At 45.6% G+C, this 14,244-nt stretch overlaps 1 protein-coding gene across 20 annotated transcripts in view; it reads right to left on the bottom strand.

The window, feature by feature from the left end:
• Nucleotides 1-12,464, bottom strand: part of LOC133494346 (receptor-type tyrosine-protein phosphatase delta) — a 238,634-nt gene extending 226,170 nt beyond the window's left edge. For 19 of the 20 annotated variants that reach the window (XM_061808077.1, XM_061808063.1, XM_061808078.1 and 16 more), the window contains exons 1-5: nt 12,329-12,464; nt 11,929-12,016; nt 11,752-11,840; nt 10,070-10,183; nt 9,932-9,971 (exon numbers count right to left, since the gene is read on the bottom strand). The gene's annotated coding sequence lies outside the window, so the exon portion shown is untranslated. Of the gene's footprint in view, nt 1-9,931; nt 9,972-10,069; nt 10,184-10,305; nt 10,448-11,751; nt 11,841-11,928; nt 12,017-12,328 lie in introns of those variants that run through there. The other variant, XM_061808064.1, reaches the window with a different exon arrangement.
• Between the last annotated feature and the right edge of the window lie 1,780 nt (nt 12,465-14,244).

Genomic DNA, 14,244 nt, shown 5'->3' with positions numbered 1-14,244 from the left:
CACGAAGCTTTTATCGCTCAAGGATGCGCTCCCTGTGAGGATCTCCCTCATACTCGCACTTAAATTCTCTCTCCAGCGCCGCCGTGAATAACCCTTTGGCTGACAACAGCATCGGCGGCGCCGTCCACTTTGCGTAGTCCTCGATTGAAGAGACTACGAGGACAGGGAGACGGTTTGGGGCCCCGCCCGGGGACACGCTTGCCCCCTTCCAGTAAAAACAGGCCACTAATGGAAGTAGAGGTCTGTGTAGCCATTTTTTTTCCCCCTCCAAACGCCGTTTTATGGTAATCATAAAGTCGGGCTAAATGGATAGCGGGGTCAGACGTGAACGAGGGAGGGCGGCAGCCACTCGCCAAGTATCTCCCGCGTCCTCGGCGGCACACAGCAGCCGCGCTCTCATCCCGTCGCCTCACTCGCTCCCGCTCGCCGTTTATGAAGCTCTCGGGGCCAGTTGATGAAAAATTCATTCGCCCGGTGGGACAAACGGCGATCTCCACGCCTATCGCCGGATGTTGCTCCCCGCCCCTTACGACACGGCGCTCGCCGTATGTCTTGCGCTCGGTCCAAGTGTGGAAGTGACGCAGCGTGAATATGCAGCGAGAGATTCGCACGTTTCCTCTGACGCGACGGGGAGAGCAGCTTGCGGCGCGCCGTGCAGTTTCTACTTTGGCTCTGAAATTGTCAAAAGTTGGACAACTCCGAAAAGAAAAGAAAAGGGGAAGGCAAGTGCTGGATCCCTGGAAGCTGCTGAAATTTTCAAGCGGGAGGAAAAAGTGTGTCCGTCGAGTTGCTTCTAGTAATATTCAAGTATGCTTCCAACAATTTCAACAGTAAGAAGTGCCAATAAAGTACAATCCATATTTGATATATACACACTACACTGGATGATTTTTGTTGTAAGAAATGGTTTTCGGTGTGCAACCCGAACCCACAGACATACGAAGAAGACGGAAGATTGCTGTCACGTGTAGGCCGCGGCCAGAACTTGCTGCGTTTTTTTTTGTTTTTTGTTTTTTTTTGCACTTGATATTCTGTCAGTCCATTTGTCACTCAGAAGGGCGCTTTAAGGTTCATGGAAGATGAAATAAAAAAATGGCATCGTACTATGTATTTCGTACAGACAGGACATTAAGAATACAGGAGATTGCTGTAACAGTGTTGGACACAGCCACTGTACTTTGAGGTACACCGCGACTCAAACGCACGACTAGCCACATTTTTAAAAATCGGAATTTGCACAGAATTATGGCGTTCCGACGGGAATGCACGGGTCGTTGCGACGTGAGCAATGAAGATTACGATTCATCAGATTCATTTCAGCTCACGCCGCCGGAATTACATCCAGAGTCCAATTCAAAACGTGAGACAATGCAATCCATATCCGGAGCCCGACAAATCCCTCTGTGCATGAATTCATTTCTTTCGGTCTAGAAGATTAATAGCAGCCCGAGGCGGGGCGGGATAAGGAGCGCGCAAATACATTGTCGCCCCGCTGCCCACCAGCTAAGGCTAATTTGCGCTGCACCCACAATGGTCATTGTGTTAAGATCATATTCTCATCGGTCCAAGTGAGGTGATTAGCGTCGCGTTGGCTGATATCGAAGCCCGGAAGAGCCTTTAAGACTCATCTGGCTCTTGAGGTGAAGTTCGGGGACGGCCTCGGATGAGATGGTGGCACGTTTGCGCTACGGGGCATATTCCCCCCCCCACCCGTTCGTGTGAAAGCCTTTTAACCCGCCTGGGCTTGTGCTCTCTGGTCCAGACTGCTGACACAACTACGGTACAAAAGCTGGGGAGAAAAGAAAAAACAAAAACAAAATCGCCGAAGAGACGTGATTTTTTTTTTTTTTTTTTTTACACGTGACGCTGGCTACAAATCAGAGAGAGTTCTATTTGTCCGTTCGTTTCCTAAAACAGTTGATTCCGGTTATTAGTACATGTACATACATAAGAACTGCATCCAAACTTCGTCGCGTATGAGGAATAATGAGTGCTGAAGATGACGGGAAAACGCGTGAAAGTCACATTTTTCGCTCCACCCATCGCAGCGAGCGTCAAAATCACTTTAAGACATCGATCGACGACGAGTTCTAAAACTGCCGACTTTACCAAAGAGGACTATATGCTACGTAGAAGTCAACCATTTATATTTTTGATTTATTGCAAATTAGAGGGGGAAGGGGGGGGGGAATGAAGGGAATGATGCACCGCAACGCCATAAACTTCAATTCACTTCGTGGTGGTCCCTGCGAGGAACTTGTAATCGCAATGACACACTGGTGTAATCCATTTAAAACACTTTGGCTCAGGCCTAAGGCGGCTTTGACTCCCACTGCAGGCTTTTAAACCCCCCCCCCCCCCCCCCCCAGATATGTTTCATTGACTGCCTGCAATTAGTACGGCTGCCTGGAGCAGGCGAGCGGATGTTTGAGGCGAAAGACCTTTTGATCATCTTCAACTGAAGTGTGAGCTCATTGTCCACAAGAAGAGGTGCTCTCTCTCTCTCGTGAACCCCCCCCCCCCCCACAGGAGTAACGGTGGCACCAGATCTCATTGCCCAAGCAAACATTAGCTCACGCTGAACCTTTGCAACGGTGTCTGCAGGGGAGGCTAACGGTGACTTGTTAAGAGCGAACTGTAATCTTAATGGAGTAAATATACCGGTGAATTTTATTTAATGGGGGGAGGGAGGGGGGTGACTTGAGAGGGTCGACGTAAGTTGAACTAATTGCACACACAGAGGGACCATATTAAACGGCTCGCTGCATGATTTACCCACCGATAAACCTTGATCATACGGTCCTGCCTCTTAATGCTGAGTTTTGGGGAATTTCATTTTTCTTTCGATGAGGCAAATTTTGACGCCGTGCCAAGGCCACACAGGATGACGGAACGTCTACAAAAATTTTTTCCTTCCCCAGCATCGCCCATGTGTCTAATGCAGTGTTTCTCAAACTTTTTACGAGCCAATGTATTTGCATTAAAACAACTTTCTTGGCACACCCACCCACAAAAAAAAAAAAAAAAGTCATTTCATAACGTGAATTTTTTGGAAGTAGAAACGCATTTTACATGTAAATATCGAAACCGGTTTCTGTTAACCACGAAAATGATATGCTCGTGGGAATTGGGGGGGGGGGCAGCAATATCCCGCACGTCTGCAATCTCGTGAAATAGCATTTACTTGTTCTGGCTGCCACGAGACGTCGCTGGCATTGGTAAATGAACAAAGAGGCACTATTTGTAGCGCAGAAATTGCAATTTCCAGACCAATTAAGTGGAACTGGATTATTTCCCGAGGCACTGTGTCACTAATCTACAGTATGTAATTCAATATTGGCAACGACGGGGTGATGCATTCAAGTCATTTCTTCTGAAGGGATCCTGGAAATGCCCGTTCAAATCCAAATGGGGTGACGGAACGGATTAAATATACCGATGGTTTTTATTTGGATGTAAGGCGATCAGAATACACGGAATAATCACCTTCAACAAATTGAGAGGCTTCTCATCTATAAAACAACAATCCCCTTTTTTTTTTTTTTTTTTTTTTTTTTTTTAAGAAGGGAAAGCTGAGGTTCTTGTAAGAATGGTACAATTCCTGTCCCGGTACAATCCCACCTTCTCTGAGATAGCTTGCAAAACCATTTTGGGTTCTATGCATTGACATTTCAAAACACACACTGAACGAATGCACGTTCTTCCCCAACTTTTGCCTTGAAAGTTCGATTCCCTACATTAACGGATAATGTCTGCCTGGTGCCACGTTAATAAACCCGAACCGTTCCCGGACTTGCGAGAAATAACACCAACTCTCGAAGGATATCACATTCCCCAAGTCAACAGCTCAATCTCACCGTCCTCGCCCACTGCCATCACCGCCCCCCGCCCCACCCCAACCCACATCCTCACCCACTTTCATTCCGACTAGATGGATCGTCTCGCCCTCAATTCCACGCTTCCTCAGACGGAGAGATTGATTCGTCTGCAGGACTCCTCTGACCTTTGATGTGATCCAATAAGGGACACGCGGCGCTAACCATATTAGCCAATCAAAGGGGGAGAGGCACATTAGGAGTGAAGGGAAGGTGTTCCCCATCCCCGGAGGGGTTCCGACCGCTACCTTTTTCCATCACGTTTGGTTGTCGGTCCATCTCCTGCCGACCTGGGGGAACTAAGAGACGTGAACAGCACTTTGCCTAAAGGCTCTTTGCGTCAAATTTAATTTTGACATCGATCCAAGTTATTTCTACAGGAATACTGCGGTCCATTCATCTTCTCTCCCCCAAACCCACCCCCTCTCTTTCCCCTGTCAGTTTATTTAGGTATTCTGTTGCTATCATCTTGGGTATTCCCATAACGGTATTCCTTGGGGGGGGGGGGGGCTGATCTTACCAGAACTCTCTTTTGAGATGTAGATGTAACTGCATGTACGAGCCATACAATTGAAGGCTGCTCTCTTTCTTTAAACTTACAAGATACAGACAACTCTTTCGGGACTATTTAGGACATTTTCACTCAGAATTATTTTGCATCCGCTCGAAGGAGAGGCAAGATAGCATCCGCAGAAAACCGAAAATTTTTAGATATTGCCCATCACCATTAATTGGTGCCGTGTAGGACAAGAATTGCTGCAAGTGCCCCTTCAAAGAAAGCTTTTGATTGACTCTTGTCCAGAACCCTTAAAAGACGATTCATTTCACCACGATCCGCATGCCTGCGACATTCGCTGAGAAGTTGATACTTCAAAAAAAAAAAAAAAAAAAAAGGGGGGAGGGGGGGGTTTACTACCCGGAATAATAGGAAGACGACAAAACGAAGCAATTTCAAGAGGGCCTTTCTGCGGCGTGTTCAAAGTTTTTGACAGATCCCAGCCTGCCCCTTGTTGGAACATGAATAGGAAGAGGGCTATGCTGCGAAGTCAGCGAGTGGTGTGAAAATGTGCACAAGATCACAAGGCCTGTCACAGAAGGGGAGCAGAGAGGGAGGCCGTTTGCAGAACCGAGAGGCTCCTCCTCAGTACCGCTGGTTTGTCACCTCCAAACTAGCAGAACTGAGCTGCGTAAGACTGGGTCTTAGATAAAGACGAGCCCAGTATGGCCCGAGCGTCGCGAGGGAGACTGATCCCCCTCCTCTACCACAATCCCTCATTGTTATTCTCCCATGATGCCGAGCGTCGAACCTCCGGCTGGGCTGGCTGAGAGCGGGATGGGGCTGTTTACACGCGTGCTCCCTTTCAGCTCATTGTAAACATAGGATTAGGCAGGGATTGCAATGTTCTAAAACATAAAAAAAAAAAAAAAAATGGAAATTCCATTTCCCAGTCAGTCAATCCGTTTTCCATTTTTTTAATCTAATTCTGAAATAGAAATAAAAAGTTCAACAACTTGAATCCCTCGATTTGTTATCCATCAAAATTTGCCAGCATTCCAGCATTAACACATCAACGAAAACCTTGACAAACATCACAAAAGTGCAGCTACCGTCATTTTTATTTTCCAGCCTTTGGATTCATTTAGATGTGAACGTCTCATTAAAATTACAACAATTACATTCATCCTAATGGCATTATTGCAAGTTACGTTTAATAGTCGGTCGGGGACCACGGATCGAGAGGACGGTAGGCACACTCCATTTTAAATTGATAGTCTTTTGCGTGTGTTTTTATTCTTTATATTTTCCTTTCAAACTTTTAGGTTATTATGATGCAGATCTTTCGTGATGCGGAATTCTGGAATGTTCCGAGGAGTGCCTATATAAGGACGGGAAAGACCGCCAACGGGGCTTCTTCACACCGCATTGATACTTGGGGCAAGTACACGGACGCCTGCTGCCTTTTGTCTTTGGACATTCGTTCACTTGGAATATTCTCTGGAAAGAACATTGGCCTGTTTGGGAACATTCGTTCAACGCCGGTGACTAATCGCCGTTTGGCTCGATTCGTTCATTTTATCGTGTTTGTGTTGTATTGTCATTATTATTATTGTGTGGTTAATAATAGACTTTCAAACATGCTGATTCAATTACTGATATTAGATTCCTCCCCCCAACTACAGAATTCAAAAATGTGTCCAATGAATCTTAAAAGTAGCCGGAATGCTTCGTACATTCCAACTGGCCAACTACACATCTACTACGTTTTCTAAGCGTTCAAGGTTTTCATGGATTTAAATGACGTTGGCAAGTCTCGGGAAAGAGCCACGTGTATATAATTTGGAGCCAGCCTCAGCTGTCAGTGACTCACACCTCTTGGTGTTATTGCATTCATTTCCATCTTACATGCTGGAGGTTTGTCAGAAGTCTGGATTGGGAGAGGGGGGGGGCAGTTGATGAAGACGTGCGCAAGCATGTTAAAAAAAAAAAAAAGACGGCCCTCCATCCTTCAAATATCAGGGGATTACTGTAATAAACACCAATGCCCTAATTTCCCAGTCATAGATTTTGCCAATTCACCAGTCGATCTACGTTCCTCCCCTCACCCAAGGGCACGAGCTTTGGGTCGTGATCGAAAAACAAGATCCCGGATACAAGCGGCCGACATGAGTTTCGGGTGAGAAGCTCGGTCATCCGGGAGTGATTCGGATGCCTCCTGGACGCCTCCTGGTGAGGTGACCCACCGAAAAGAGACCCCGAGGATGACCTGGAGAGACTATGTCTCTCGGTTGGGCTGGGAACACCTTGGCATCACCTCCGGAAGAGCTGGAAAAAGTCGCGGGGGAAAGGGAAGTCTTTGTATCGCTGCCGAGGCAGCTTTCCCCGCGACCCGACCCGGAGAAGCGGTAGAAAATGGATGGATGGATGGACATTTCCCCATGATCTTCCAAGGAACAAACTGTGTATTGATTTTAAATGGACATTCCTGATCCTGCTTTCTCCGACTGTGCAGACGCTAACCTTCCCGTCTGCTTACAACTTTATTTCCGCAGAATGCTTCGATTGTCTGCTTTTCCATACTAGAATTCCCTTGGATGCCAACTGAGTAGGGTCTAATTGATTTCTCTTGTTCGGTTCCAAGCATCGAGGTTTGCCAAAGAGTCCTTACTCCTCGCTGCCTTCATATTCGTCACAGCAGCGCCACAATATATATATAGAAAGAGAAATAGAAAGAGAGAGAAAGAGAAGCAGCATATGCACTGGCCGGATCCTTTAATTGGGGAGCAGTCGACGGCTGGATCACATAGATCACGCTTAATAGCATTCACGTCTCCCGCGGAAGGCAAACATTGTCGTAGCACAACTTAACAAGCGTCTGATTTACGAGCAGACCCGTAAACAGCGCAGGTGAGGCGCTTTCGTTGGGCCAGCATTTTCACAGATTCGGGGAGGGGGGAAGAAAAAAAAAAAAAAAAGGCTTCGCGGACACATTTGTCACACTAAAAGCGTCAGGTGGACTAAACAAGGAAGCACCCGGTTGTTAAATATAGGCTGGTATTCATCGTCAGCAATTTTAAAAGGGATAGAAAAAAAAAAACTTACTTTTTTTATGTAACATACTCAGTTGCTTCCGTTTGAATTTGTTGCTAGGTAGAATTCGTGGCCAAGTCTGCTAGGGAATCACAAGCAGGAGCTCAGGAACGTGAAATTACTTTGTATTAACTCATTATTAAAAAAAAAAAAAAAAAAGCCAAAAACTAGGGGCTAAACCTCCTGGTCAGATGTTTGAAACCCCCCGCCCTCCAAAAAAAAAAAAAAATGAATGCAGAGATAAATATATTAATTTCCACTCATTTTACAACAACAACTGCTCTGTATTAAATATAAAAATATGTAGGGGGACTGCCACTTCATTTCATCTTTCTAAAATTTCCAAGGCAAGCTTGCCTGGCAAAACCTTTTCCATGGCAACTTGTTGTTAGGTAGATTCTGTGGGGCACTATTTTTTATTTAATGGAGGGAGGCGTCAAATTTGGCAGCCACACACTGGCTAAATTGTCACGAACCTCCGGTACGGGGGGCAAACTCAAATGCAGGACTTTGAGGCAGAGGCATAAGGTTCAATGTAGTTTATCCCGGAAACTCGGTCATACACGGTGTAGCAGTCAGACAAGGCGGGATCCAAAAGACATGCAGCAAGGTCTGATGACTATGAGGCAAGCTAACAACTCAACAGGACAGGATCAAACTGAAGGGCACAGAATCACTGTGACTAGGGTTACTCTAACTTACGCGTAGAGTCGCAAAACACCAGAAAAAAAAAAAAAAAAAAAACACCCGTACTAGGTTGATTTCATTTTCTGAACTAACTAAAATGGACTCCATAAAGCGGATGAGGTCAAATGTTTTTCAGGTTCACTGTGGCCGTGGCAGCTGAATACGCTGACACGTTGCCCTCCTGGCTGGAAAATTTCGCACTGGCTCATCTGGGACTTCTTCACGCCACAACAACAAAGCGCTCTAAAGCATCCACGCCAGCAAAAAGGCCATCTCCACGCACTCGTTATCATATCGGGCTTTAAAAAAAAAAAATCTATTTCGCCTCTCTCCACGAAAAGTACACGCACTCATATCAGGAAATGAGGTGCCAGCAGACTGTCTGTAGTTTTAGAGTGGAGGTGTGACTAGCGTGCTAGCTAGCTAGCTACAACGCAATTGTACTGGATAACCAGTGATCAAGTGGGGGAGCGGAGACTGGTGCTCAGGGTCACTTAGTCCAGTTTTGGCCACACCCCAAAAGCCCAGAAAACCAAAACCCACAAATGAGTACCACATAGTACTTAGTCCTTACGCGTTTTTAAATAGATTCTCTTCAAATATGCATTAACGTATTGAGAAATAAATTCACTGAGAATGCGACAGAAGATTACATTATTTGAATAATTGATTATTCTGTCATTTTTTTTTTTGTAGCCGCTCATCAATGAATTGAACACACACACAAAAAAAATCATTTCCATCCCTTTAAAAACAGAACATTATATCAAATTGACTCCACAGAATGATTCATTTACGGGTTTGGTCTGGAACGCATCAGAATATTGGCAAAAACTTTGACCATTGTTTTTCAAAATGACAAAAATGTTGCTCATTGTTTTCCAAAAATAAAACCAGATGTTTGATTTTACTTCAACACAAAGATAGTCCGTCTATTTTCACGGAGGACGACAGAAAATTTCTGTATATTCACAATTGAAAGGCTGAAAATTTGAGGATTTGCACTATTATTACATTACCAACTCAATTGTTGCACCCCTAAAATTCACTTTACAGGGTCTTTTTTTATTTTTTTTGTGGGGGGGGGGTACTTGCATGGGCAGTGCTCACATCAGCCACAGTTTGACCCAGGAACAGACGAATTCAGGAAATCCAACGATTCAACAATCATGAGACGCGTGGGACTTTCAATTCTTATTTTTCCATTTCTGGAAAAAGATGATTGGATTCTGTCGATTCCCCCCTTTCCTGAAATCACCGTGATGATGTCGCCACTTCCACAGCCTACAAATCCTGCGCCGTCTTGGGTCAACGTACTCCCCACCCCCCACCCCAGTGTGATAAAACTTCTCCGAAAGGCACAGTTTTGTCCTCCTTGGTTAATTTGGGGTACCGCATTAAAGGGGCTGAAGGCCACTTCAGGTGTCGGGGGCACCCAAATAACATCCACGCTTTATATTCGCTGCTCTCCCCATCAACTTTGCCCAACATTTCCGTTATGAACACAGCTTTCAACACCACCGCTACCCTCGGGAAGCCGCAAATAAGCCATTGGCTCTTGTACATACAGTGTAATAAGCGCTTATTAAACGTCCAAAAACTTTTCTCAGCATCCCACTATTAAGATGCTGCACTTGCTGTACCCTGCTTTTTTTTTTTTTTTTTTTTTATTCATCAGCGGTTGACAGTGCACAGAATGTGTTAGAAGCGATGTACAAGTGATATTGCGCGTCCCAACTTCAACGGACATGAGAAAATGCAGAGAAAAGTGGTCACTTACTACGCACGCCGGGGCGGCTGAACGGTAAAGCACTCTGTAACTGCATTTAAAAGAAAGAGGGGGGGGGTGAGGGGGGGGGGTCGCACAATCAAAGCCGGTATTCTCTCGGAACGAACGCGTCCGGATGGTCTTACTTACCAGGGCTCGAAGGTTTCATTCCGGAGGAAATTCCAGAGGAGTCCCTTTCGTCCAAGTCCGAAAACAGCAATGCGTTTCTTATTCCAAAAATGCGGTGGCGTTGTTTGTTTTAAACTGCAAGAGAAGAATTCCATTAGCTATCATCAAAAGTCCAACATCTGAGATGATGAGCGGTGGTGGGGGTGGGGAGGGGGTTACGAATATTTATACGCATAGGTGCATCGGACATATGGTACCTGCTCTCTTTAGCGCTGTCTGGGGTGAGAGCGCAGAGAAGAAGACGGGCGGAGAGCGAAACGTGCTTTTTCCCGAGGAAATGCGACCGCTGCGCGGTGGCGGATTTACAACGGCGCGCGCGTGCACACAAACACGGCTCCAGAGTTTGGAGGGAGAGAGAAAGAGGATGTGTGTGTGTGTGCATTTGTGTGGGGAGAGAAAGCGAGAGCATGGACTGCTTTTCCCACTCCAGCCACACGAGGGCAAGCGAACGTCCGCGTCCACTGTTCAAACCGCTTATCCTTACAAGGGTTGCGGGAGTGCCAGCCAAAGGCGGACTATACCTTGAACTGGTCGCCGGTCGGTCCCGGGCTAAAGTGGCACGCTTAAAAATATTTTCATTTTCCATGTCCGCTGCTTATTGATGATTAAAACTTGTTTACAATTTAGCGATTAACAAACGCCCGCCTTTGGTGCAGCCAGCACGGGATCGATTCCCGCTCAAGCGATGCTGAGCGACCACCAGTTCGGGGTGCAGTCCGCCTTTCGCCCGAAGCCAGCTGGGATAGACCTCCGGCTTTTCCACAACCCTTGTGAGGATAAGCGACTTGGCTAATGACATGACCGCGTTTAATCGTGAGAAAACGTTCCATAGGTAAGTTAGAAAGATTTACTTCGACACTGTTAAAAGTGTGTTTGTGAAGGGGTTTTCTGTGAAATTTTTGATGCATTTCACAATACACAACTCTGAAAATTGAATTCGATTTTCAAACGGGAGGAAACACGTTTCAATTTTCTGAAATAGGACGTGGCAGGGACGACAAGTGAATAATGCGTGGATTTTCCCGTTGCAAGTCCTTATTTCCAAAAAATATACCGAACTGATAGACCTAAAAATGAAGGTTTTTATGACAAAAAAATGCTTCGTTTTTTGCTATGTTATGATGACAGAGCACCACAGCGTATTTGGAGAAACGTGAACAGGTCATGGAAATCGGGCCCTCGGGAATACGCAAGCTTTCTTGGCAGTCACAGTGTTATATGTCTTTCCTTCGCACTTTTTTGGCTAACCAAGACAAATTAAAAATCCTTCATGTTACCAGAACGGAAAAAAATGTCAAGCTCACATGACCAGTTTTAATTCTACATGCCAAACTTTTGAGAAACACACCGCCATAATCCAACCGGTAAACCGCGTCCTCCGCAAGTTTTGGGAGTACCAAGATGGCGGCCAACCGGCTTCAACCAATCAAATGAGATGCTCGCAACCAAGTGACATCCAATATAATTAAGGAAACATTCCAACTGAGAGCAAATAATCATGAAATTAATACTATACAAGCAATAATAATAATGTCGAGAGCACGGAGGTGAATATAACCATCTACCGAGATTATGGTGCTCAATAGTGAACGTAATTTTACAACAATTGAATCACAATCATAAATCAAAAGACACAAATTTACGTCAACTGCGGGGCATGCGCAGTGTTGCTCGCCAGCCGCTCTACTTCCGGATCGAGAGCGCCACCTGCAGCTCAGTCTCTTGATTGGCACTAAAAATAAACAAAATATTGTGCTCAATATTGAACGTAATTTTCAACAATGATATCACAATCACGAAATTGAAGACAAAAACCTTACGTCAAATGTGGGCCATCCGCAGCGTGTCTCGTCAGCGGCGCTACTTCCGGATCGGGAGCGCCGCCTGCAGCTCAGTCGCAGATTGCGACTGTCAACAAATAAATAAATAAATAAATATCCAAACACAACTGAACAAAACCTAAACAAAGACGTGCAATTTGATGTTATCACGCGAGTCGGGTGGTGATAAATATAAGATAATTTGTCTCTCTGGCTTTGTCCAGACTGGTTCGATCTCTATACACGTTTTTCATGAGCATTCGGTCGCTCTCGGACTCGTCTGCTGTGACAGTGACCAAACGAGAAGAAATGTAAGAAAAGCGCCCACAAAACAATTGGAAACACGCTTATTGCCTGTTTCAATTCAACACGGGGACAAGGTTGGTGTGAAGTCACTCACCTGCAGGAAATCAAACTCTCACCGGCAACTTTGAGGGTATGGACGAGCGCGGAGGCTGCACCGGCACGGAGGCTTGTCTCAGCCACTTAACGCACAGGTGCGCGCAGCGTCCAATTTTCTCGCATGTTGTCGTATCCTGTTGTGTTTTACATATTTTGACTGCTCGGTTGTGGATATTTGGCGTTGTTTTGTCCGCATTCGCACATTTTGGCCGCTGTTTTGAAGGAGAAAAAAAAAAAAGGTGCGTATTTTATTTTGATGGGGAACGCTACCTATTTTGCTGTTGCTAGGCAGAGTTCACTTTGGAGAAAGGTACTTTAAAGGTCCACTGACACGTAAAACATGATTTTTATTATGTTATTAATGGGGGAAAAAAAATCAGATTTTTCACCACACGTCATGATGTTGTCGTATCTGGATTTTTGCATCTCCTGCTATGAAAATCCTCTCAAAGCATTTGCGTTGGAAGAACCAGGAAGTGACGTTTTTTTTGCAGACGCCCACACTCGCAGGTTCGTGTGTTTATACCTGTTTTAACCGCCAGGAAAGGAGCTGCTTTTTTTCTGCGCGTTAACCAAAATGCCGGCGAATGCATGATCTGTTTTAAGCATGTGGGAAAAAATACCACCTCATGACAAATGTGCACAATTTAGACAATATTGCTTCATATGACAACCTAGATTGGTGACTGTTCCATTAAAAAAAAAAAAAAAGTCCAAATGACAAAGACGAAACTGTCCAAAAATGTAACGATAAGTCTCAACTTAGGTCATATTTGGGAAATTATGTCATGCAGGCTGGCACATTCCCCGAGAGCGCCAATCACAGGTGTCGGCTTTCGAAGGAGGAAGTGAAATGGGGGGTAAAAAAATCGGAGTTTTTTGGGGGGTATTTTTCAAGTGTAACTAAATTCATAACTTGAAACTTGAACCGCGGCCCCCTCCGCCAAGTCATCTGGGATCGGCTTGACCTGAATGAGCTCGAGCGGCATTGTAAATGGATGGGGTGGTGCCAAATGTCCTCATACAATGTTTCATTATATTTTAAAAAAAAAAATGATAATAATAATAAGAGTGTTGTTTTTCCCCGAAATAAATGAAGTAAAACTGGGTCATTATTCGCTTTGGCATCTAGCTCGCTAATAGCCAAGACGGCCATGAGTCCTGTCCCTGGAGGTTGCGTTTAGTGCGATGAATGATGCAGAAATTAAGCCTTTTTAATAGATTTCAGCCCGCATTAAATTTTCGACAGTAACCTCCGAGCCTATTTTTTTCCTCCTCTTTCAGCCAGTTATCGAGACGAGCTAGCTTTGTTTGTGCCCTTTTTGATTCCCTGTGTGGGATACGATCCGAACCGCGCCAAGCCTTTTTGCGTCTCTGCCAAATTGGGTTTTGCGATCCTCGCCCGTTGAAAAATCAAGAAGTTGAGAGCTTCCAGACCAGCTTTGCATGACAAGTGAGAAAAAGGAGCGAACACGTTTCAACATCCCCTCCAAGTCGCAGCTCATGCGCGGAGGCGGGCGGGGGGTGGGGGGGGAGTTGCGCAACATGTATCGCAGCCTCTGCGCCGCGGGCCAAGCGGTCAGCCCTCTATTAATGTTGCAAACTGTTCCATTTGTACCCATAATCTCACCATTTTCAGACCGAGAGCCGAGCTTGCGAGCAGCTGGCCGCTCGGGCCCCGGAGAATCGGACCCCACACCCGGATATGTGGCCAATCAGCGAAATAAAACAGAATATATGTGCATGAATGTGAGGGGTGGAGGAGGAGGAGTGAAGCTCCAGGGAGAAGAGATGGCGAGGGTGGATGACTTCAAATGCGACAGAAGAGTCTCCGCCAGGATGAAGGGCAAAGTTTATAAAACAGTGGTGAGGCCAGCAACGATGGACGGATTAGAGACGGTGGGGCTGAAGAGA

The sequence above is a fragment of the Syngnathoides biaculeatus genome, chromosome 21 (genome assembly GCF_019802595.1).
Source record: "Syngnathoides biaculeatus isolate LvHL_M chromosome 21, ASM1980259v1, whole genome shotgun sequence".
NCBI classification, from domain to species: Eukaryota; Metazoa; Chordata; class Actinopteri; order Syngnathiformes; family Syngnathidae; genus Syngnathoides; species Syngnathoides biaculeatus.
Note: the sequence above shows the minus strand (reverse complement) of the source record. Positions and strands in the feature narration are given on the sequence as shown.